The 23671-nt window shown below is 39.6% G+C and overlaps 1 protein-coding gene across 1 annotated transcript in view; it reads right to left on the bottom strand.

Moving 5' to 3' along the window:
- tex264a (testis expressed 264, ER-phagy receptor a) overlaps positions 1–23671 on the bottom strand; it is a 75066-nt gene that overhangs the window by 34841 nt on the left and 16554 nt on the right. The gene's annotated exons all lie outside the window — the stretch shown is intronic.

Raw genomic sequence — 23671 nt, 5'->3', positions numbered from 1 at the left:
AGGTAAGGTTTTTCTGTACAAATGTATTCCAGTCATTGTTTAAAAATCATGAATGCGGTTTCTCTTCTCATAATTTTGACACCTCTCAATATACTTTTTTAATAAGCTGCACAGGTGAGTCATATTAGGCTTAATACAGTACCAGTTACAAGATGTGTCAGCTTTAAAGTCTGAAAATCATCTTAATCACTAGTGTGAATTCCAGGCAAGATAAGGAAACTTCACTTCATCCTTCACAAATACTACAAAACAATGTAATGTGGAAAGGAGTAATGTCTTAAAAACTCACATGCACATCACTACATACCAAACAAAAGAAAAATGATTTAGTAAAAAGAGTAACACGGGTAAAGGTAAGTGTAACAGGCCTTTACCAACGATGACTGAGGAACACTTAAGGAGTTCATAACAATACATCAAACTGCCTCAAAAAACCCTTAATTGAATGAACACTGAAAGTGTGAACAAATACACAATAAGCTTAAGCAAATTCATATTTTTAAGTATTCAATATACTGCAACAAAAAAAAAAAAAATCAATCCAGCCTAGTTTACTCTGGTTGTAAAAAAATTAATATGACTAAGTTCTGCCTGAATTATTGGTGAAACAAACGTTTGGAGCCATTTAGTTCAACTTTACTAGAAACTACGGAAGATGGAGAAACTCTAGTGCATCAATGCTTAAAACATCACACACGGTTTACACTGAAGAGTTTGAGGTTTGCATTAACATGGCTGCTTGTAAGGTGGGGGAAGTTCATTAAGCTTCAAACTGAATTAAATCCTGCACAAAGCGCAGGCATTATTTGCCACATCTTATGTTGCTGTATTGACTGAACAGCTGTCAGCTTTGGTTTTGACAGGGAAAGCCCTGTGCAAACTAAATATTTGCATAGCCACCTGTAGCTGTAAAGTAGGTTATTTTGGCTCAGGAATGTCTGGTCTCAGTATATCTAGTAGAGTTGTTGAAATTAATCAAATAATCAATGCATCGAATCGTGGACATGGGCGATGCTGCATCGATAATCGGCAGGCTCATAATCGATTATTTCTGTTTACAATTTAATGTAGGCCTAACAACCTTTCTGTTTACATATTCTGTTATGTTTTGCACATTCAGGAAGTGCCATGTGCTCAGTGCTGGAGTTTTATGTATCCAATTTATTTAGTATTAGAGCACTGCAGAATGTTTTATTTTTGAAGATTGAAAAGCTATGAATTAAATATCCTACATGGCTTTAATAGAAAAATTTATCGGGATGCGAATCGCTGACATGATAATCGTAATCAAATCGAAAGATCAGTGAAGATTCACACCTCTAATATCTAGACTGGAAAATGTCCAGCTACATTGTGCTACTGCTATGCTCCACATTATTATAATAGCGTAGATGAGGAAGGCATATTATTGACAGTGTGTGCCTCTAACAAACACAGTCTGTGTGAATAAGGTTATGGTTTCAAACCTCTTTGAATAAAACAATGAAAGAGCCACTAAACCACTTATGGCCAAGGTCCTTTTCCCAGCTGGAGGATACTGCTGACCGCAACATGCCTGGGCTTTGATAGCAGAGGTGTAGCGGTGAAAGGTGATGGATGAAGCACAGCTTTCATTGTCCTCTCAGGAACAAAGGCCCTCTTTGGCAGTTGTGTCACATTGGGACACCTTACAATGGTACTCCGCATCAAACGTGCTGCACCAAGCCATTAGATGGCAAATATATCTGTCAATAATGTTGGACATAGTCTTGCATACCTTCCTCCACAGTGCTGCAAAGGAAGGTCTGGCTAGTCCACACAGCATTCCAGGATGGGAGAAAAATGTGCCCTGGTTTATTGGCATTTCTTTAAACCAATCACAAGCCATGGTAATACAAAAAAAAGCCTTGGGAAGGAACTTGTTTTGGTGGAACGTGTAAGTTCAAAAGTTATAGTCGTGCAACAGAAAACACGGATTGGACAGATAGTCTAGCTAGCTGTCTGGATTTACCCTGCAGAGATCTGAGGAGCAGTTAACCGTGATAGTCCTCATGAATCTTTTAGAATGCAAACACAAAGAAAGCGGAGGGTAACCGACCTCCGGCCAAAAACACGGACATCCGGTGGAATTTCCGGCGGCACCAGAGCAATCCGGGAAGCGGAACGTCGTGGATATAGTGACACTGTTGTGCTTTGGGGATTACAAACTTGTAATCTTAATTCTCTTTGTCAGTTTCTTAAATCAAGCTGGTAGAACTAAACAGAAACAGGGATCTTTCTTTAAACAGACCACTATTACACTGCACACATCTTCTACTGTGTGCCATTTCCTGCCCATCTGAATACTGTTAAAGATCCATGAAGAGTGAAGAAATGCATAAACCATGATGGCAACTGCTGTTTTGTCTGAATAGGTGATCTACAGGCAGTGCAGGTATGAGAGCTGTCAGTGTGATGCCACTGTGGGACTGGGTCTCAGGCATGCTAATGTGGCATTTGGGTTCAGAAGTGAATGTGACAGGAGTTAATGGGAGTGGACAGGGGACAGGCAGGACTCTTATTATCACTGTGATAACCAGCTCTTTCTTTCTCTAGCCCATTTCATATGAGGTCAATCTGAATTCAACCACACAACACAGATTAATCAATACTCACATGCCCATCTTACTCTATTATGCAATTAGCCTCTGATGCAGAATTGATCAATGCAAAGAAAAAAGTGATGTGAGCACTACATGGACATAAAAATGGAAACAACTTACTCCTGAATTTACTAATTTAAAAAAAAGATACCCTGTGGTGTTTTTGCAGAGAAATGTTTAGAAAAGTGGTTTCCTGTATTTTCATTTTCTTACAGAGTGTGCCTAAAGACCAAAGACGGACACAAACAGATGTGACATGACTGACATGGTGATGTACGTGTGTAATGTATATGTATGTAACAATTGGTGGTGCCAATAGACTGTAACAGGCAAAGATGCATCAGAGAGAAAGAGAAAAAGAAAACTGCAAGCTAATGTAAACAAAGTAAGTTTAAAATGTTTTATTATATAGGAAAAGCAATGAAACATTTAAAAAGTGTTTATGACTAATGGGATTTAAATATTATTTTACCTCCGCTTCATGCATGGACAGGGGTACATTTTCTATGTGTGTAATGTAAATGTCTCCCTTTTGGTAGTCTATATCCTTGACGTTCCACTTCCGGGATTGCTTCGTTGCCGCCGGAAAATCCGCAGGATTTCACTCATTTAGGCCAGATATCCGTTGCCTTGGGCTTCCTTTGTGTTGGCCAAAGATGGGAAGTAACGAAGTACAAATACTTCGTTACTGTACTCAAGTAGATTTTTCAGATATTTTTACTTTACTATTTATTTTTGTGCCGACTTTTTACTTTTACTCCTTACATTTTTAACACAAATATCGGTACTTTCTACTCCTTACATTTTACAAAATTGGCTCATTACTTTAGTTTCAAATAATTTCAATGGAGTTACCTTTATTATTGCGTCATCAATACTGAATTCAATCTAATTGGATTTATATTAATATACGTTGCACTTGACGCACCACTACAAGATGACTTGACAGATTTGGCGGCATTCATTCACGGCATCTAATGGTTGTTAGTTGTAAAAGTATGGGGAACTTCTTAATTAATGTCTGTTTAGTAATCTTATCCTTTTTTCCCAGAAGCCATATTTGAGCACACACACATACATGGAGATTCCTTTAAATGTTGAATTCATATCTTGCTACTCAGTCAGAATCTTATTAACCTGGACTACCAGTCTCTGTCACAATAATCATATATGTGATGTTTTAGGCCTATTGGCAGACATCCATTTAAAATGTAGGCAATGGCATATAAAGAGTCCACTGAAGTTTCTCAGCTTGCACTCTAGTAACATTTGTTTGGTCCAGTTAGCTTTGCATAAAATATATATATATATATATACATACATATTCCAAGCCTGTACAAGAAGTTAAATCAGTACTTCTACTTTTACCAGAGTATTTTTTAACACAAGTATCTGTACTTCTACTTGAGTACGGGAAGTGAGTACTTTTGCAATCTCTGGTATTGGCATTTTAAACTCCGGCCGATTTATGAGGACTATGGTTAACCTTTTCTCAGATCTCTGCAGGGTAAATCCAGACAACTAGCTAGACTAACTGTCCAATCTGAGTTTTCTGTTGCATGACTAAAACAACTTTTAAACGTACACGTTCCACGAAAACAAGTTCCTTCCGAGCCTATTTTGCAGCGACACCGCAGCTTTTCTCTGGTGCTTAGCATGGCCGAAGACGATTGTGATTGGTTTAAACAAATGCCAATAAACCAGAGCATCTTTTCCTCCCATCCCCTATTGCTATGTGGAGTGGCCAGACTCTCCCACATCGCTCTTTGGAAGAGGGTCTGGCAAAGCGAGACTACCATTTTGGTAACTGTTTTTTACTATTATTCCATTAAAATAATGGTAAAATCTTTATGTTAGAACCGAGGAGGATGTTGCATTGCATTTCAGAAAAGACTAAGTGCAAATGAAGACAATCTGTTTTATTGTCGTCCTGACTGAAGTCAAGCTGACTAGTGGTTTCTGAGAACATATGGACCAGTCAGCCACAGGGGGGTGAATGGATATGGCTTGGGCCTCTGTCACTCTGTAACTTCTATTAATCACATTGCTGTGTGCAATCTCCAGAAGTATAACTTTCCTCCACCTCTCCATTCCTGCTCAGCCTATTGGCACATTAATCCCAATCGGCAATAGCTGCCGAAACGCAGATTGCATTAGCTGCTGAGTGATCAAATTAGGCAACAGCACGCTTACCCGCCTCCGCAATCAGTGGCACTTTCCGATGGAGACAACTACACGCTTACAATCAATTTGCTACCCTAATCTAATCCAGCAGCTCACACACATCTCTGTGCCCGGTTTTGTACACTTGGTGACATGGAAAACATGAGCTCTACACAGCTAAACAATGACACATATCTACACACACACACACACTTAATAGTGACACAAATGCATGCACGGCACGCACATGCATAAACCCTTTTTTCAACATTCATATCCACACATGTCCTCATGGACATGCTTCACTACATCCACAACAGATTGGCCTCCTGCCTCTCCCAGGAGCCAGCTGCCTTCTTGTTAGGAGATGGTTGAGATGTAGAGCAGCAAGCAGAGAGCAGGCAGAAGATGATGTTGATACAGTCTCTTAATCAACACCATTCATCTCCCAAGCATGCCTTTAGCAGCTTCACAAACAGGTGAGATGTGAGAAGAGCTCCACAGTGGGACAGGCAGTGAACACACCACCACCAATGAGCAGGATGCTCATTGTCAGATGAAAAATCAAATTCAGTGAATAACAAGGAGCTACACCCCAACCCCCTTTCTTTCTTTTAGAAAAATCTAATGGTGAATCTTTTTATTAATGTCATAAAATACATGTGAATTCATAGAGCCACAGCTGTTGGGGAAGTTTAGAACAAAAAAATGTCAGACACTAATGTTGATGAATGATTGTTGCATAACACACAACATGATCTGGATTGGTGGGATCTTGGTAGAGATGTTACAAACTATAAAAGATAAATACACAGAATGAAATATATAACATTTATTTAGGTGTGTAACCGTCCGGAACATTGGGAAATTAATGCTTATGGGTTCCTCTATTTTTTTTAAAGCAATTTTCACAGATTGTTTTTGTTTTCACAGATCCAAAAATCATCGTTTTTACTACTGCAATTAAAAAGACACAGTTCACTGTATTTAACAAGTAAACAATGTCATCTTACAGTAGCACAGAAAAATTAAGATGCGAGAAAGCATAAATGAGCTGCAGTCCCTTTTAGTCATAAAACAAAAAAATAAATGGAGTGTTGGCACACCACTTGGTATTTTTTTCACTCAGATATTGATATTATTGATTTTAAAGAAATATTCAAAATGAACACAGATAAATTAACTGTTTTATATATATATATATATATATATATATATATATATATTGAGTCCTAAGACCACTGTCAGCATACAAAATTTAAATGACTTCAGTCTTTGATCATTAATCAGAGCAAATATTCAACCACATGGATCTACAACATGCATCCCACAGGGAGAGAGTAAACAGAATCAATATTTGCACCCATGAAGCATTTCTCCAGGCTCCACAGTACAAACCACTGATGATCATCTATTTTAATGAGGGATGGCTCACCAGGCATCTGTTTCACTTAGATTGTTCCCACTGTAGCTCCAGGCCACTGCTAATTGGAATGTGACATATGTAAGTGTGTAGTCCATGGAACGATGCAAGAAGGGGCTCTGATTGGCCAGTGTTTCGGTCTTCCGCATCTGCGTTCTCGGCGTCTCTGCACCATCATTGCAGCCGGGGAATGACTATAGCTGCACTTTACCTATATGTAGTATAGTTGTGACATCACAACCATACGGAAGTTCCAGCGGCTTGTTTAAAAGGCACCGTTTCTGAATACGGGCTGTGTGCATTTCGCCTTGGATTCCGCATTTTGATACGTTCACAGTATTTATATAGCACCTAGACCTGCTTTATAATCAGAAAGGACATGGTAATCTCACTTTTTACAATATGGTAACTTTAACTGTCAACACTGGTATACAAATTGTGCTGTAGGAATGTTGAGCCAGCGGAGTTTTAGCTGCAGAACCAATGGTGTTTAAATGATAGGAAGCAAAAAAATGTATGGCAACACTAGCACATTTACAGTAGTGGCTGCTGATGGGTAATTTTGCCCGCAAGTTCAACTGCAAACAGGCTTTCTATGCAGGCAAACATGGAAATAAGGAAAATGTGATTAACATCAGTCTTTCTAGTGGTAGAAAATGAAATGAGTTTCAGCAACTAGTTTCTCGAGTAGTTGGTAAAATCCAAAGTGAAAAATGACCCGGCTGGTTGGGTACTTGTGGAGTGTGCATGTTCTCCCTGTGTCTGCATGAGTTTTCTTCAAGTGCTCAAGTTTTCTAAAAAAGTACAAAGACAAGAAGGTTAGGTGAACTGAAACTCTAAATTGTCTGTAGGTGTGAATGTGAGTGTAAGGTGTTCGTGTCTGTGTGTGTTTTAGCCATGCAATTGACTAATGACCTGGACAACTGCTTAGCCTTGGTAGTAGGAGAGCTTCTGTGACACTGCTGCTGTTATTGTTCGGTGTCTAGTCTCGCCCAACAGATGTACATTGCTGCGAAATAAATCCTGACGTGCCGGATGTCTCTCCCCTTCTGCTATGTATGCTATCTATTTTGCAAGGGCACCATTGTTGCATACAGGGCTTAGCCCGCCCAGGACCGTTGTGATTGGTTTAAAGAAATACAAACAAGCCAGAGCTTTCCCCCCCCCCCCTATCGCAGAATAGATATGCGGTGTAGCCGGACCATACTCCAGTGCTAACACAGAACCGTGGAGATAGGTCTGGGTCTGATAGGTTCTGTGTTGAGGGAATCAGTGATTTAATTACTAAAAATCGTTTAGTTATACCTTTAAATAAAGTATTTCTCAATTGGCCTAAAGCAAGACCATTTTTATCTTTATGCTACATTGTTTGTTTTTGTTGGGCTTGTAAAAGTTTGCCACACTAGACACAGCAAATACTCCTACACAGCATGATTAAAGTTATCACTTCGGAACTAAAGCAAATGTTAAACAGACTGAGTATAAATGCAAAATAAAGGAGACAAGAACCACAGTATCATTATTGAACAAGTTGCATTTACATCCAGCTGTTACCAGAAATGCCCTGTATCCCCACATAATATTACTCCTCCTTTCCCCTGCTGTTGGTACGGAAGTGCCCAAAGGCTAGTGCGTGTCAGTGGGGCTACTTTACATAAGCCCAGCATCTTAGTATGCATCCACTGGAGAACAAACAAACCCACAGAGAAAATGTCTGCAGCATAACGACAAATCAAGCAACAGAAAAGTAATACTTGTAACACACATTTCAGGAAATGTCAACAGCTGATCTGTTTTAAGACCTTTGCTCTACTCCCCTGTCACCACAGCTGGAGGGATTGTGGATTAGCTTCCTTATGTTCCACCCAGAGGGGTCTTTCTCAATAATCTGGTATCTATTTACCCTAATATTTGCTCACACACAGTGGCAAGGCAGTGTGGCCTTTTCACTTCAGGACAGCCAGAGAGGCAGAATAAATGACTGACAGAGGGGACTGGATTTATGTGGTCCATAGGACAATACACTTCTGACCTGGAGGTCAGGTCTACATGTGAGCTGGAGATCAAGGTCTGCCCATCAATTGTTGGCAAATACAGAGACCTTTGATTGAAGTGAGAATCACGGCTGTGGAGCAGACTTGGAGAGAATTTAAAATACAGCGAGGCAGATTGCATCCTCTTCTCACCAACACAGCCACATGGGCTTGCTTGATTATTCTGGGATGACACTGCTGGAGCATCTACAACTTTTTGTAAAGTAGGCACGATTGCTGAACCAGGGATGACACACAGCAAACAGATAGTATCTGATGACACTGATGAACACTGCCCCTTTTTTATTTTGTCTCGCTCATTTTGTAAAACTCTCAATAATTATCTGATGCCACAGACACAGAGAGTAAAGTTGTATTAGGCCAAAAACATAAAGCCCAGAGAGACCAGATCCAGACCTGACCCAGGCTCAGGCTCATTTTTTAAAGTAGAGCCCAGCCTGAAATGCAACTAAGTTTTACCACCAACATGACGAACTAAAAAATAAATAAAGCCTACTGGTAGCAGTTATTGTGATTTTGTAACCCATTTCCACTATAAACAACCTCTATTGAACATCATGCGATTAGTTTCACACTACATACTCGGTTTAGAAAGTTGTGTAGATGGTTCATACCATCTAAAAAACTATCCTGCTCCGCTGTTGTACCACCAGACTACAGAGCAGCTTCTTTCCGCAGGCTTTAAGACTTCTCAACTCATCCTCCACCATAACATTTTTTGGGGTTTTGTCTTGTGTAGCATAAAGGGACTACAACTTGCATTTCATCGTGGAAGCCTGTTTTGTAGAACAACAATAAATTAACCTTGTAGGGGTGTCCTGTTTCTCCAAATCCATTTGATTCAATGTGACTTTCGATTTTAAAGCCACGATTCAATTTAAAAAAAATGTCAACAGGAATGGCAATGCCACAATAAGAGCCACTAGATGGCAGAAGGGTACTTTGCAACAACAGTTTATCTTAGTTTTTTTTTTTTTTAGTGGCACAATTGAATGCACCATTAGCTTAGTTTATTAGGAGGATTTTCTGTTGTTTCTCCGTCATCTCCAACTCTGGCAGTTGCCAAGGTGTCTGTAATAGTCTAGCTGCAGGCTAGCAGTAAGCTAGCGTTACCATGTGTCTTTAGCTGTATGCTAACAGCTGGTAAGCTACGCTGTGTCTGTTTGTTTGTTTTTCGGACGTGCGCAATTAGGCAGGTGTGGGAAGAGAAAAAAAATACTGGGGGATCCCGATCCTGCTCCTGATTCAATTTTCAATTTAAAATCGAAATTGTGATGCCCCTAGAACCTTGAACAGATAGCAAAATTACCACAATTATATTTTAGTCAATGCAGTGGTCAAAATAAAACTGTTCCTCACTCTGCTCTTTGAGATGTCCACAGAGGAGCCTGCCCATGTTTAAGTTGAGGGTACTGTCTCATGGACCTCCTGCAAGGTAGCAGGAGCTGAGCCTGGCCCGCGTCCGACAGGCATTTAGATATTTATGTCCGAGCCCGACCTGAGCCCGACAGTTAAAATAAAAAAAAATTCTCATACTAATGACAAATGTACAGTATGTTTGTTTGTGTGGAAAGCCCACTTTTATTAAGCAACTGTAGGAAGGCATTCAGAAATGTCAACATATGAGCGCATCAGCGCACACAGGGCAACAAGCGCAAGTTAAGAAGCAATTCTCCGTAGCAGTCTAAATCTGTCCTGTTGAAGTAGCAGACTATGGAAGAATGGGTTTGTGAAGATTAGGCTTATTTTGGCATCATCCTTGCAGTAGAGGATGGATACCCGACCCGAGCCCAACGGGACCCGACGGGCCGGGCCGGGTTCAGACGGTTAAAGGCTGTGACTTCTGTTTAAAGGCCAAGATGTCCTTGCCGACTTAGCTGGATGTAATGAGCTGAAACCAAGTCAATAAACCTGAGTTATCTGATGAACAAGCTACTTGACACACACTAACACGATTTAGTTAGAACATGTGATGTGAGTGCAGAGAGGGACTGTCCATGCTGTGGATGTACACAGCTTCTGCCATCTAACCTCGTCAGTTTTAAACACTCCCTTTGCCTTGGTCTCACACCCAAGCTGCAATTTCAGCTGATGAAAGAGGACAGGCCCACACATTCAAACCGACCATTATTAGTTATTATTATTAGTCAGGTCAGAGCACGATTTTCAATCTCAGAAAGGAAAAAGGACAAAGCTGAATATCAAGGAAACAAAAGTGTTACGAAGCAGTAGCTAAAAAGGATATTTAAAAATTAACAGAATTAGGAGGACATACATTTCGAAAACACAGGTTAAAATCTTCACATGCACTCAAAAGCACAAAATACCTGTATGTGGAATTTCCTGTTTTTTCTATCAAATAAGCACAGTGCCTTAGTGAAAAATGTTCCATGGCAACCATTTTTCGCATATATCAATAGGTGAGGCTGAGGCTGAGTGGGTCAGAAAAATGTAAGAGGCCGATTCAACAGCCACACACTAGGGATGGGCGATATAGACGATATGCAATATAAACGATACAAAATTGGCCTATGATAGAGATTTTAATTATATTGCACTATCGCGATAAATCATGTTGATGACGCAATCTACCCGCGAAGTTTAGAGCCACGAGCTGCAACGCGTCATCGTCATCTTGAGTAAACATGACTAAAAGCGAAACAAGGAGCTGGTGAAAAAGACCGGTGCAACATCCATTATTTGGACTTGGTTTGGATTTAAGCCGCTACAACGGAGCTGTGGTCGAGCCGTACCACGGAGCCTTTCACCAGCTTGACCATTCGCTATATAACGGACGATTGGAATCTTGGCAGCCGGTGTTTGCAGACGTTGTACTTCCCCGCTGAACATACAGCCGTGAGTGCGTGTGCGCGTGTGTGCAGCGGCGGAGTGGGACCAAAAAATGTACCGGGAGGTTTACGGCCCCTGCCGTATACGGGTTGAGCAGAGGCTGCACAGTTTGACCAGCAGGCAGCGGCGCCAGGCCGCCGCATGGTGTTGCTAACAACTTGCAATGTATAACTATTATCAGACCGGCCCACCGGGAAAAGTCCCGACTCTCAAATGCGTTACATTACGCTGCAGGTAAGAAACTTTGTTTGAAATATGTTTTTATTTAAAGTATCTGTGCATCTTTGCCTAATACTGAAAGAATTTCCAGTACAGTGTCTGTTCCTTAACTAAACAGACACCAGTTTTTCCTGTTCTCTGCATCTTGGGTGGCATTTAAGAACCAAGGACTGAAACTTACTAAGTGTAATGCCTTTTAGAATGGTTTGCACTAAAGAGAAGAAACCCAATACTTTAAGCTTTTCTTTGTCAAAGTCTCTGCAACTAGTGTACTTGAATTTTATTCATCTGCAACATTATGTTGTATAATTACAGTTTTGAACAATAAATGTTCTCAAAACTACATACTATGTTTCTTTCTCTTTAAAAAAAAAAGGTTTTTCTTAGGGTCTATGTAACCTGGTCTGAAATGGTTCTATTATAATTTATATATCGCAATATATATCGTTATCGCAGGAGGCTGCAATGTATATCGCAATATGGATTTTAGGCCATATCGCTCATACCACACACAGTAGAGAAGACGGACGAAAATACACAAAGGTCAACAAATACGACAGTTAAAACACTACCTGTCAACGTGTGCTGACACTCTGACAGCTAATTGGCAGCATGGTCTGTGACGCCCAGCTGGACTTTCAGAGGGAAGAGTATCCCAGAGCCGAATGGGAAGCAGGAATCAATAACACCACCACAAACTGTCCTGCCTGCTATCAACCTCACTTACTGCATCACTGGATTGTCACTAAGAATAGGAGCCTCAGAGCGACGTTACAAGACTAGCAGAATGATTAAAGCCTGCATAAATGTTTACAACATGGTCTTGAAAGGTGCGAGTAAATCAAATACTTAAAAAAGGAACAGTTCGGTTTGGTTTGTGGAGAATTAGATGAGAAGATACCACTCTCATGTGTGTATGCTAAAAAATAAATAAATAAAAAAACTCATTGTAGCAGCTGAGACCTGGCCTACCACTTGGGGAACACAGCAGGAGCACATATAGAGAGCCGAAGTCACGCTCTTCTACTTCCGGTCCAAAAAAATATGAACAGGAGTGAATGGGGAGAGGCAAATTATTTTTTTATCCCGTTTGAATTGAGCCATGGATTACAAATATATGATGTTCGTCAATTTAAAAGATACGTTTTCAATCGAAGAAAGTCTCAGTTTATTGTTAAACTGTTGAAGTATAAGACTGTGAAAATACGTAATTAGAAAGACTACACACTTCAAAGTCACATGGATGAATAAAATATATAAATATATATATGCTAAGCTACTTGCCTGTTGGCTCAAGCTCCCTAGTAAACACACATACAAAAGGGTGTAATGGATCTCTTCATCTAACGCTCAGCAGGAAAGCTAATAAGAGTGTTTCCCAAAAAGTCAAACTGTTTACTTCATAATTATAGCACAGTAGAATCCTACATTAACTCCAACATTAAACTCGAGGTCTGCTAGATCAATATCTCCAGGTAACAGTTTTTTTATGAGGTCACTCTCTTCGAATAGTTGGGTCTATGTTATGATGCATGGCATTAAGTAATCTGCTTATCACTAACGCTCCCTCGCCAGGTAGGAGATCTATAAGAGACATGGGGAGTAACACCAATCAGAAACTTCACAGTGTGGTGAGGCTTACTGTATAGTTTGACCACGTTTGTGATCTAGCAAGCAAATTAAAAAAAGGTCTTTCAACAAATACTTCAAAACCTTGTACGATCACAGCAACTCTACATCCACCAAATGCTTGCCTGAATGCCATTGGCACTGTAGCTTGAAGTACATCTTGCTCTGGCCACTCAATTAAAAACCTCAATCTGTCATGAAGTATGCCAATTCACTTTTGCCAAATTCTAGGAAGGCGAAGAGACATTGAACCTGAAAGCCAAATCTTTCAGAGAAAGATTTAGTGTCAACCTGCTGGAAACTCTTCCAGTTATTATTATTATTATTATTATTATTATTATTATTATTATTATTATTATTATTATTATTATTATGATGATGATGATGATGATGTTAGGTACTTAATTACCAGCCGTGACAGAAACGCTGGTATTGTTTTTACTTTATTAGTATTTTTTTAAACTATTTTTTACTATTTCCTTCTGAAATGAAGTGTAAGCAGCAAAAATGGAAAGTAAAGTACCTCTGAATTGTATGGTACTTGAGTAAATGAACTTTGTTACTTTCCACTACTGGAAAATACCTAATTACGCTTTCCTCATAATGCATAAAAAATGACATTCAGCCTTCTGATTCTCAATGATGGAAGCCTTAAAAAGATTCTCAAAGAAAGATTCTCAGAAGTTATGGCACTGCAAACAGAAAAGCATTATATGGAAATTTGGGAAGAGCCCAGTCTTTACACAGGGCTTCAGCACATCACAGCCCACTGCTTTGTAGGAAAGATAAGAAAAAAGTGATGAAACTGTTATGAGCTTCACTGGTGTCTAAATATAGCCTTGTGCATCTACAGCTAAGTGTTTCCTGCACAGGGTGGCAATTGGCAGAGAGAAGGGATAACAAAGCATATTAATTGCAAACATACAATATGAAGAATTGCAGGTCAGAGGCTGCCGCCACATTGTATTAGAGGGTTATTACTTCTGAAAGCCCTCAAAAAACAACAAGTTTTAACCAATAAAAATCGTAAACAATGCTGAGGAATGACAGCATTAATAATGGAGACTTATCTCGCTCTCATCACAACCTACATTTTAAAACGCATAGACACAAACACACAAAGGGCAGACAAGCTTGTGCCTCCTCGAACTAAAATGTTCACCAATCTGTCAAGCAATCAGCCGCAGACACATGCTTGCTCACAAATTTAAACTTCACTTATTGACTCATTTTGCCATCTGCACTTTGATGTCATCGCAGCCACAACCCCTGCCATTCTACACCAGCCCGCGCAAAAATTGCTGAACAGAGAACAGTTAAGGGCGTCTGCGCCATGAGCCTATGAGGCATTAAAGATGTAGAATCCTGCCTCACCCCCAAAAGGAGCAGGGAGGGTCAGTGTAGAAGCGTGTAAAACCTCATCATGGCTGATGATACTGCAGACAGTGTGGACCAATAATGCTGCATTAGGGTCTGTGGTCTACTGGTAGAAAGCATAAGAGTGCCTCATGAGGGTTAACCCAGTGTCACTGGGCAGCAAAAAATGCAAAAAACATTAGCAAATATTTGAAAAATTGTTTTAGTAGTAAATGTTCAAAATGGTTTAAAGGGATAATTACAGTTTTGTAAAAATGTATTATGCCAAGAATTTTTTTCCCAGTTGAGACAAAAGTTCTCCTCTTTGATCCCACAGATATCCATAAAGTGAGCTAAGGTAAGCTGACACTATATACAGAGATGTAACAAAGCATTGTTTGATTAGTCTAACTATATGAGTAAGAAAAATAGTAAAATGCCCCAGAACAAAAAAAACTATTCCTCCAATATATTTACTGCAAGCCTGCTTAACTTGTGCAATTGCAGTTCATGCAAAGAGATGCATCGCCTCCTTCCTTGTGTCAAAATATTACCCGTTAACTGTCTCTTGTTAAGTCCCCTCTCTGCTGCTGAAAACAACCAGTATTCATCCAAAATAATTAGGAAAGGAAAGCCTATTAGCATAGCGCATTATCATGTACTTTGTACAATGAGACTGGTGGACTGGCAAGACAAAAGGAATAGAACACAATATCTGAACAATGCCTCAAAATATTCCTGAATAGATATATTAGACAGCTATACTATCTATTTGCCCAGAGGCTGCTGTGGGTGGGGTGTCAAAATGCTATAGAACAAAGTCAAAGTAAAAGAGTAATTACCTGCATAACAATTCATTCCTCAAACTTGTACCTGAACTCGGCTCGGCTCTATCAGCTAGATGACAGAGAAGGAGCTGAGATATAAAGCATGTTGTTGTTGTGAAATGCTGAGATGTGAGTGGGCGGATTCCTTCATCTGACTTTGAGAGTAAACTACTTGGCTTTATTGCCTGGCTGATGTAGGATTATTATTATTATTATTATTATTATTATTATTATTATTATTATTATTATTATTATTATTATTATTATTATATGGTCTGTCTGTGTATGTGGTTTAATGGGTGTGTGTTTAGTTGAGACAGAGAGACAGAACTGTGCTACAATGGGTGGTGAAAGCACAGTTGTTTACAGGAGTGTCCCGATTCCCCATTCACTATCCTGCTGGTTGACTGACAGACAGGAAGTTTATCAGCTGCACACACATGGTACAAGACACGAAGACTGACAAAGACAGACAGAGAAAAATTATGTTTTCTAGAAACCAAGACTATTGTGATTTGATGAAAATAAACTGTGATGACTGTTAAGCAGGCATGGATTGGCCATCGGGAGTACCGGGAGATTTCCCGGTGGGCCGGTCTATTTGCGTGGGTTGAATGGGCTGCACTCCAGTCGAAAACTTTTTTTTTTTTTTTTTTGGGATTGGCCCATAGAGAGAAGAAAGGTGTCATGATTGGCCCACTTGTGCGTCTTTCATGTGAACACTGGCCATTCACATCCTTGGTCTTTGACTGACCGGCCCACAGAGAGGAGAGAGATCACATGATTGGCCCAATGGTTTGTCTCTCATTTGAACACTGGCCAATAACATCCTACTATGGCCCACTTCCATCCAACCATAGAGCTCAATAGTCCACCCCTCCTCTGAGAGACCTTGGGTTCCGGAAGTAAATTTCCTATTCATTTCTCCCATTGACGTCTGGAAAAATCTGTATATAAAGAGTTTTAGATCATGCGTTAGGCTAACCAGATGGTACGTGACTCATATGCATACAACGTACCATTTCGAGTGAAAAAACGATCTTGATGACAGCCATGCTCCACCCTCAACCTTAACTAACCTAAACTTTAGCCATCTTGCCATCAAGAGCCAGGCAGCCTTTTTGACTCAGCGAGTACATTATCATACTCTCTTACTTAGCCTACCACTTAGCTAAGTGAGAGTATTAGGGGCAGGTATGCAGGGTTCAACATTAACTTTTTGTCCACCAGCTACATGGTTAGTGAATGTTAAAATGTTACTTTTTTTTGGGCTGGTGAGTCAAGCAAATCTACCAGTCACTTACATGTTTTACTAGCATTTGGCTAGTAGATGGTGCTAATTTTGAACCCTGCTCGTATGTTCATATGTTGAAGGGGACTGCAAGGACGACTGGTGTCCGTCCGATTGTGGTGGGCTGGTCTAGGTCTCCTGCTGTTAAGGAGAATACAAGCAATACAACTCAATAGTTTAGAATTAAATTCAGAACCATCTAACCAGAGCGAAGGGCATCTCAGTTTACTCTGTGGGTACACCTGAAATCAGCACAGTTCCACTGGCTAAACTCTAACCAGGCCATTGCATGAAATATAGATGCTGTGGACAAGCAAGACAATTTTTCTATATTTAATTTAACAAATAATAACATCAAAGAAGATGGAGAAGAGTGTGTGAATAAACCATGAGCAGAATAGAGGTGAGGAATAAACACTCTGCAGCGGTAAAGCATAAAGGTGCTACTCACTAAAAAAGGTAAAAACAGACAAATAAGATGTATATCTCCATTTTGCCTTCAAACAACATTGAAGCTCAACCTCACTTCAGTGAAAGATAGATGCCAGTGATAACAAAGATGTGTACTATCGCAGACAAGGAATTTCCAATGCTTATGAAAAAAAATGAATAGGGGTAAACTTCGCATCAGGTAATGTTTAGTTGGTCTTCACAGTTCAAGCATATGAAGGTGTTATTCATGGACACCTAATGTCTAGCATAGCTGTCCGATGACAGAACACCACTTGGGTTCATATCAGGCAGGCTATTTATCCTTATGACTGCACTCCAGGTTTCTACCTATTAACCATGTGGACACTGAAGTCCCCCAAGCAGAACTATGGAGTCTCCAGGTGGCACCCTCTCCAAGACCCCACCCAGAGACTCCAGGAAGGCTCCAAACTGCTGTTCAGCAGATAGGTCAGACCCTTTCTCACTGTGACATGCAGTTACATACAGTGGAGGCAACCCTAACCACGTTATCAGCTTCACCTGCTGCACAATTGGAAAACAAGCAAACCCATACACCTGACATTGTGGGTGGTGGGCCCATAATTCAGAATGAGCTTGTTGTTTATTATTCATCATGATTCATTCATCATCACAGCATTAAATTACTTGGACTTTCTTTCCAGTACATTGAGAGAAAAAAAAATGCTTATGCTGATACAGAGTTAAGTTTTTCCAATTTTGTTTGTGAGCTGAAACTGTGACTGTTTTATCAGCACTGCTTATGATTCCTCCTTCTGAAATAACATATTTCTCCTATAAGGACAACATGAGCTACCATACAGAATAACAATAGATAGAATACATCCCAATCGTGCAACTGTGGAATACCCCAGAAGATATTCAAGGGGGTTTATAGATTTACATTTTATACGCTGTGGGACCTGCAAGGCAAATACAACTTTGGCATAATACAGAATAGAAAAGAGGGGATAATAATGCTTTTATGATGCTTTAAGCTTGATTCAGATAGATGGATTACTAAATGGATGCAAGCTATCGGTTTCTCATCTCGTTTATGCTCACAGGGGCTATTGGGAGTTTTGTCTGACGCAGCCACCAAAATAACACCCACATTGAGTTTTAACTTTCATTCTTTATGTCCTGAAAAGGTGCTTTTACAAAGATCCAACAGGGCTTGACCAAATCCTTTAATATAGCGTGAAAGCTATTTCTTTATACGTTCATTTTTCCTTCTCTCACATTAGGCTTTTTAGCTAGGAGATTATACAATCCCAAGCATCCTGTGCTCATACTTGCTCACTCGCTGCTTTCATTTAGACCGACATGAATACACAGCTGCTGAGCACAAATTACCAAGACCTCAGATATTCCAGTGATCACAAAAATTAATTGATAGCTTCTGATTATTAACGGCACATTAAAAACATCAGGATTGAACACCTATCACCTACTTCAGATTGTTCAAGCTACAATATACTTGGTGTGTGTGTGTGTGTGTGTGTGTGTGTGTGTGTGTGTGTGTGTGTGTGTGTGTGTGTGTGTGTGTGTGTGTGTGTGTGTGTTAGCTTATTTGTTGTGCAAGAGATGAGGCGAGGTTAGCTGGTGTGGAGAGGACGCTGTTGGACCGGAGAGAAAGCGTTCAAGTGAAAAAGGGCATTTATGCACTTAACCCGTTTTCTGATAACTGAATCACTATAGGAGGCCAGGAGGTGTACCAGAGTCTCTGAGAAAACACTCTGGTGAGGTGGGCTTACTGTCTGGCCCCATGCCCAGCCCTCAGTCTGGTCTATGCAGTCTTGCTGGGGCCACATGCATAATTTGACCAACCATTTCAAGGCTTAAAGCTGCCCCAATCATTGCTTTCATATGAACCATCAGTCAAATGACTAGTTAACGGTGACAAAAAAACACAAATAATTACCACCCAACTGTGTAGTCTTGTGATACAGAATCAGGTAATTGTGATACGGTGCATTTTAGCATGGTTCAGCAAATCATTTTGGTCTGCCCACAACTTTACTGTTTTGGATCAGTCTCAACCTTCTCATCATCGCCCTTGTTTTCAGCTGCAGCAGTCAAAAAGCTCTGATAAACTTACTGTATGCTACCTGCCCAGCGCCAGTGGTTGAAGAAGTATTCAGATCCTTTACTTAAGTAAGAGTACTAGTACCACACTGTAAAAATACTCTGTTACAAGTAAAAGTCCTACATTGAAAATGTTACTTGAGTAAAAGTATGTAAGTTTCATCAGGAAAATGTACTTAAAGTATTAAAAGTAAAAGCACTCAATGCAGAAAAATCCTCACATTTTAGGAACTGGAAACGACCAAAACAGTTCTGTCAGTCAACTACTGTATGTGTTTAATCGGCTAATAGTTTCAGCTGTACATGTAGGCCTACAGTATATATTATTGGGTAGTTTAATTTATAATAAAACATTGTATTATATAAACTATATGTGTTCTGTGTAAAAAAATCTTAATTTGTAAAGTAAATAGTAACTAACGCTGTCAGAGTAATGTAGTGGAGTAAAAAGTACAATATTTCCCTCTGAAATGTAGTGGAGTAGAAGTAGAAAGTGGCATGAAAAGACTTAAGACTTAAATGTACTTTTACATTCCACCAGTGCCAAAGACCAAAGCAAAACTAAAAGAAAATGTGACTTCAAATATATATAATATATATACAGTGCTGCTCATAAGTATTCATACCCATGCTAAAGTTGACTAAAAAGAGGAATAAAAAAATCATCTTTTGGAAATTGATCTTAATGCCTTAATTAAAAAAATTAGGAAAAATCCGACCTTTTAAAAAGGACACAAATTTTTTTGTGAATGAATAATGTATTGTAAATAAATAAATGTTCTTCCTTAAAATACAGGGGCCATAATTATACATACCCCTGTGTTAAATTCCCATAGAGGAAGGCAGATTTTTATTTTTAAATCCCAGTTATTTCATGGATCCAGGATACTATGCATCCTGATAAAGTTCCCTTGGCCTTTGGAATTAAAATAGCCCCACATCATCACATACCCTTCACCATATCTCACGATTGGCATGGTTTTATTTCAGTTAGCCTAATAGCTGGTTTGATTTGCATTGATATGGATCTTATCTCAGTTAGCTATTAGGCTAACCATTTTTCCAAATTTTTTTAATTAAGGAATTAAGATCAATTTCCAAAATATGATTTTTTTATTCCTCTTTTTAGTCAACTTTAGTATGGGTATGAATACTTATGAGCAGCACTAATATATATATATATATAAAAAATCAAACAATGCATGTTTATGTTCCATTTTTTGGGTTTGTACATATATTAGCATAATTGTCTAAAGTAGTAGATCTAAAGTAGATACAGAGTACAAAGCTACGTCACGAGTGTCTCCCTGCTTTCAAAGTCCCTCATACTACAAACCTCTTCAATTAATCATACGTACAGTATATAGGCACACATTTCTAGCACATTCACATTCCACCCTCTAGCCTCTTTAAAACCATGCTCCATTATTCATTAGCCTTGCTGTAGCTGGTATGCATAGTTCATTTGCCACTCCACAACTCAAACTGGATGTTAGTGTGTTATTAGCCTCTAATGTACATGAGAAGCTCCTTAACCACCTGTCATAGCAGTCAGGTCAACTGATGGACTGCGACAAGCACTTCTGCCTCATAGCGGACAAGTGTGAGTGAGTAAAAACTTATGCTTTTCCTACAGTGACATCATATGGCTTGACAGACAGAGCTGCATGCTCACAATAGATGCACGCTGACACTGCCCTAGGATTATGTAACAGCACTAGGGTCTAAAAGGGAATACTACTAAATTTTAACACTGTAGGGATGCCATTTGTATGGCTTCAGATCGTTTATTCTGTGTCAGTGCACGTTAGAGTTTGTCCTGCCCTTTGATGTCGGAGGTTACAGTGTGCATATAGCATAGTGCTGCAGAGACCAAACTGCAAAAAAGATGACATGGCTGGTAAATAATGATAAGCTGCTCAGACAGTGGTTCTTTGAGGATTAGAATGTCTAGATCAGGACCAGGGGTTTATGCATAGACTGTACACGCATCGTAAGACACATTGGTCTTAATGGCATAAAATTTCAACAGTCTGAGACACTAAAAAGAGACTTTAGCCTCCTCCTGCAAACACTAAAAGCAACAGGCAAACAATATATTATTTGAAGCCCCTTCTCCCCTCCCTGCTTTGGTAAAGTGAAGTCCAGCTGTGTACGTTAGCTCCATATCTGGCTGAAAGCCTACTGTAACACTATCAACATCATTTATGTGGACAACTTTTCTTGTTTTCTTAACAAAGCTGACCTTTTTAAACATAACCACCTTCACCCAAACTACAGAGGGTCCACTCTGCTGTCTATGAATGTTGAGCTTGCTGTGCAATCAAATACAATCTTCTGACTCTCATCTCATCCCATCAACCGTCCCTCACAAAGCACTTGACTTTAACATGATATGTTATATGCTGTTCCTCGCCAACAGACAATGTCTAAACCGGACACATTACATTCTCTTAAGTCCTCTTCTGGTGATTTAAAATGTGCGCTATTAAACCATATATATATATATCACTCTCTAGTAAGAGTTTCTACATTAATGATTTTATTTCTCAGTATGGACTACACATCAAGGCTCTTACCAAGACAGCATTTTTACATCTCAGTAATATTGCAAATATTCGACACATCTTATCATTTCATGATGCTGAAACTGTAATCCATGCATGATTTTGCACTTTTAATAAAATTTGATTGAAATTTGACTGATTGTATGAGTGAAGCTAAAACATCTCGATCACCCCCTGGTGGCTGGCTGCAGTATAGGTCATAACCCCCGCCCCCTCCATGTTAGCGAATGGGACATTGGCCAAAATTCAAAGTACACGTCAAATTAATTTTTCCCTAAGATCGTTGCTGTCATTTTAGGTAGTTCTTATCACACTGAGGTTTGTTCAAATGTTCATTTTTCTGAAAAGTTTAGTTTTTATTAGTTATTTAAAGCTATAAAAACGGGGTGAAAAGTCATGATTGACAGCTGTGATTGACCCGCGAATGGTCGGGCGGGTGTATGGGCGGGAGTTCGATACTGCGGCTCCACTGCCCGATCACTTCTCCGCAGACTTTGGCTCCAAAATTAAAAAGATGGAAGCGCCTGTATCCAGGATATTTTGGAGTCACTTTTGTAGTCCGTGAGAGGAAGTGGAGATGCGTCATCCATCTTTATATACAGTCTATGATCCGGACTGATATCACTACTGCAACATAAATGTGTAGAAAAGAAAAAAGGTATTGAAAACTTGTGCCATGTAAACTAGCAACTCTTACTGGTTGGTCGAGCTGCAAAAGGGGGGGGGGGCATTCTGGGTGTAGCGCCCCTAGGGCAGGTGAATAGAGGCAGTTGGTGACTAGATGTATCAGAGGAGACACATGGCAGACTGTAGTATGTTCATTTTTGAGCTCATCCTATATAATGTATAGCTATTGTGTTTTTTTAACAAATGAACAAATTAGGAAATCCAAACTGTGTTGTTTGTGCCAAGAATTTAAACTTCCTAAAGAAAACAACCAACTGAGACCTTTCAGAAATGGTCTGCCTATGACACTCAGGCTATGTTTAGCATGGCTTTGATAGGTTGACAGCAACAACAGACGGGGGACTCAATGCAACTCAAACACTACACCTATGGCAAAATGGCACCATCACCATCACACAGAATTGGAGAGAAATACCAATGAATTTCAGCACTCAAATGCGACCCCTCTTGCCATCGAACAGTTTAGTGTCAACACCTCCCACTGTCATGAATATGAGCAAGAAAGGTTCTACTCAGGGTGAATGTGAGAAAAATCCAGCAGATTTTATAGACGTAATGGCACATTTTCTGACTAGTAAGTGGGTCCTTTTTACCTCCTGTGAACAGACAGGAGCTTAACTAACAGATGGACAGATGCACCAGCACACGAGCACGCACACACACACACACACACACACACACACACACACCATTATTCATGCAGTGGACGCACCAAAATGAATCCATGTGTGTAAATGTCATCAGTAAATGTCAATAGCTTTTTGAGGCCTGTCCTGAGGACATGGAGCCCAGCATATGGGCCGCAGGACCTAGACGTACCTTTCCTTCATACTACTTCATCTATTCTTAATCTACTATAAATACCTCATCTGCTCATGTGATGAATTAAACAACACATGAGTGGGGAGCTTTTGACAAGCATAGAGCAGAAAAGAGGACATAATGTATATGTTTACAAGAGGATTGCCATCCACTGCAATAAAAGGAAAAGAAGCGTCTTATTTTTTACTATGATGGCATATACTGTTCTATGTGGAAGAATTTCCAAACAAGTAATGATTATAGATAGAAAAGTCTACTAAAAATTTGAGACATGCACACTGTTTAAACCCTTACACCTGGGTTTCTTACCAGTCCTTTTTTGGTAAGAATAGCAGGGAAAAAAATCCAGATTCACTAACTGCAGCTTTTACTCATTTAAGATAAAATGTGGCAAAAAAAAAAAAAAGAGCGTCAGGGTGACTCCAGTGATGTTCAATGTTCAATGTTCAATTTATTTATAAAGCACATATTAATACAACAAAAGTTGACCACAGTGCTGTACAAAAAATAAAATAAAACAATATTCAAGACATTTAAATTCCGGACCTTGCCACTAGTAAATACTACTAAAATCCTATCACATCATTAACACAGCACTCATAGATGATCAAAAGCCAGAGTGAA

This window comes from Perca fluviatilis, chromosome 4 (assembly GCF_010015445.1).
Source record: "Perca fluviatilis chromosome 4, GENO_Pfluv_1.0, whole genome shotgun sequence".
Lineage (NCBI taxonomy): Eukaryota > Metazoa > Chordata > Actinopteri > Perciformes > Percidae > Perca > Perca fluviatilis.
Note: the sequence above shows the minus strand (reverse complement) of the source record. Positions and strands in the feature narration are given on the sequence as shown.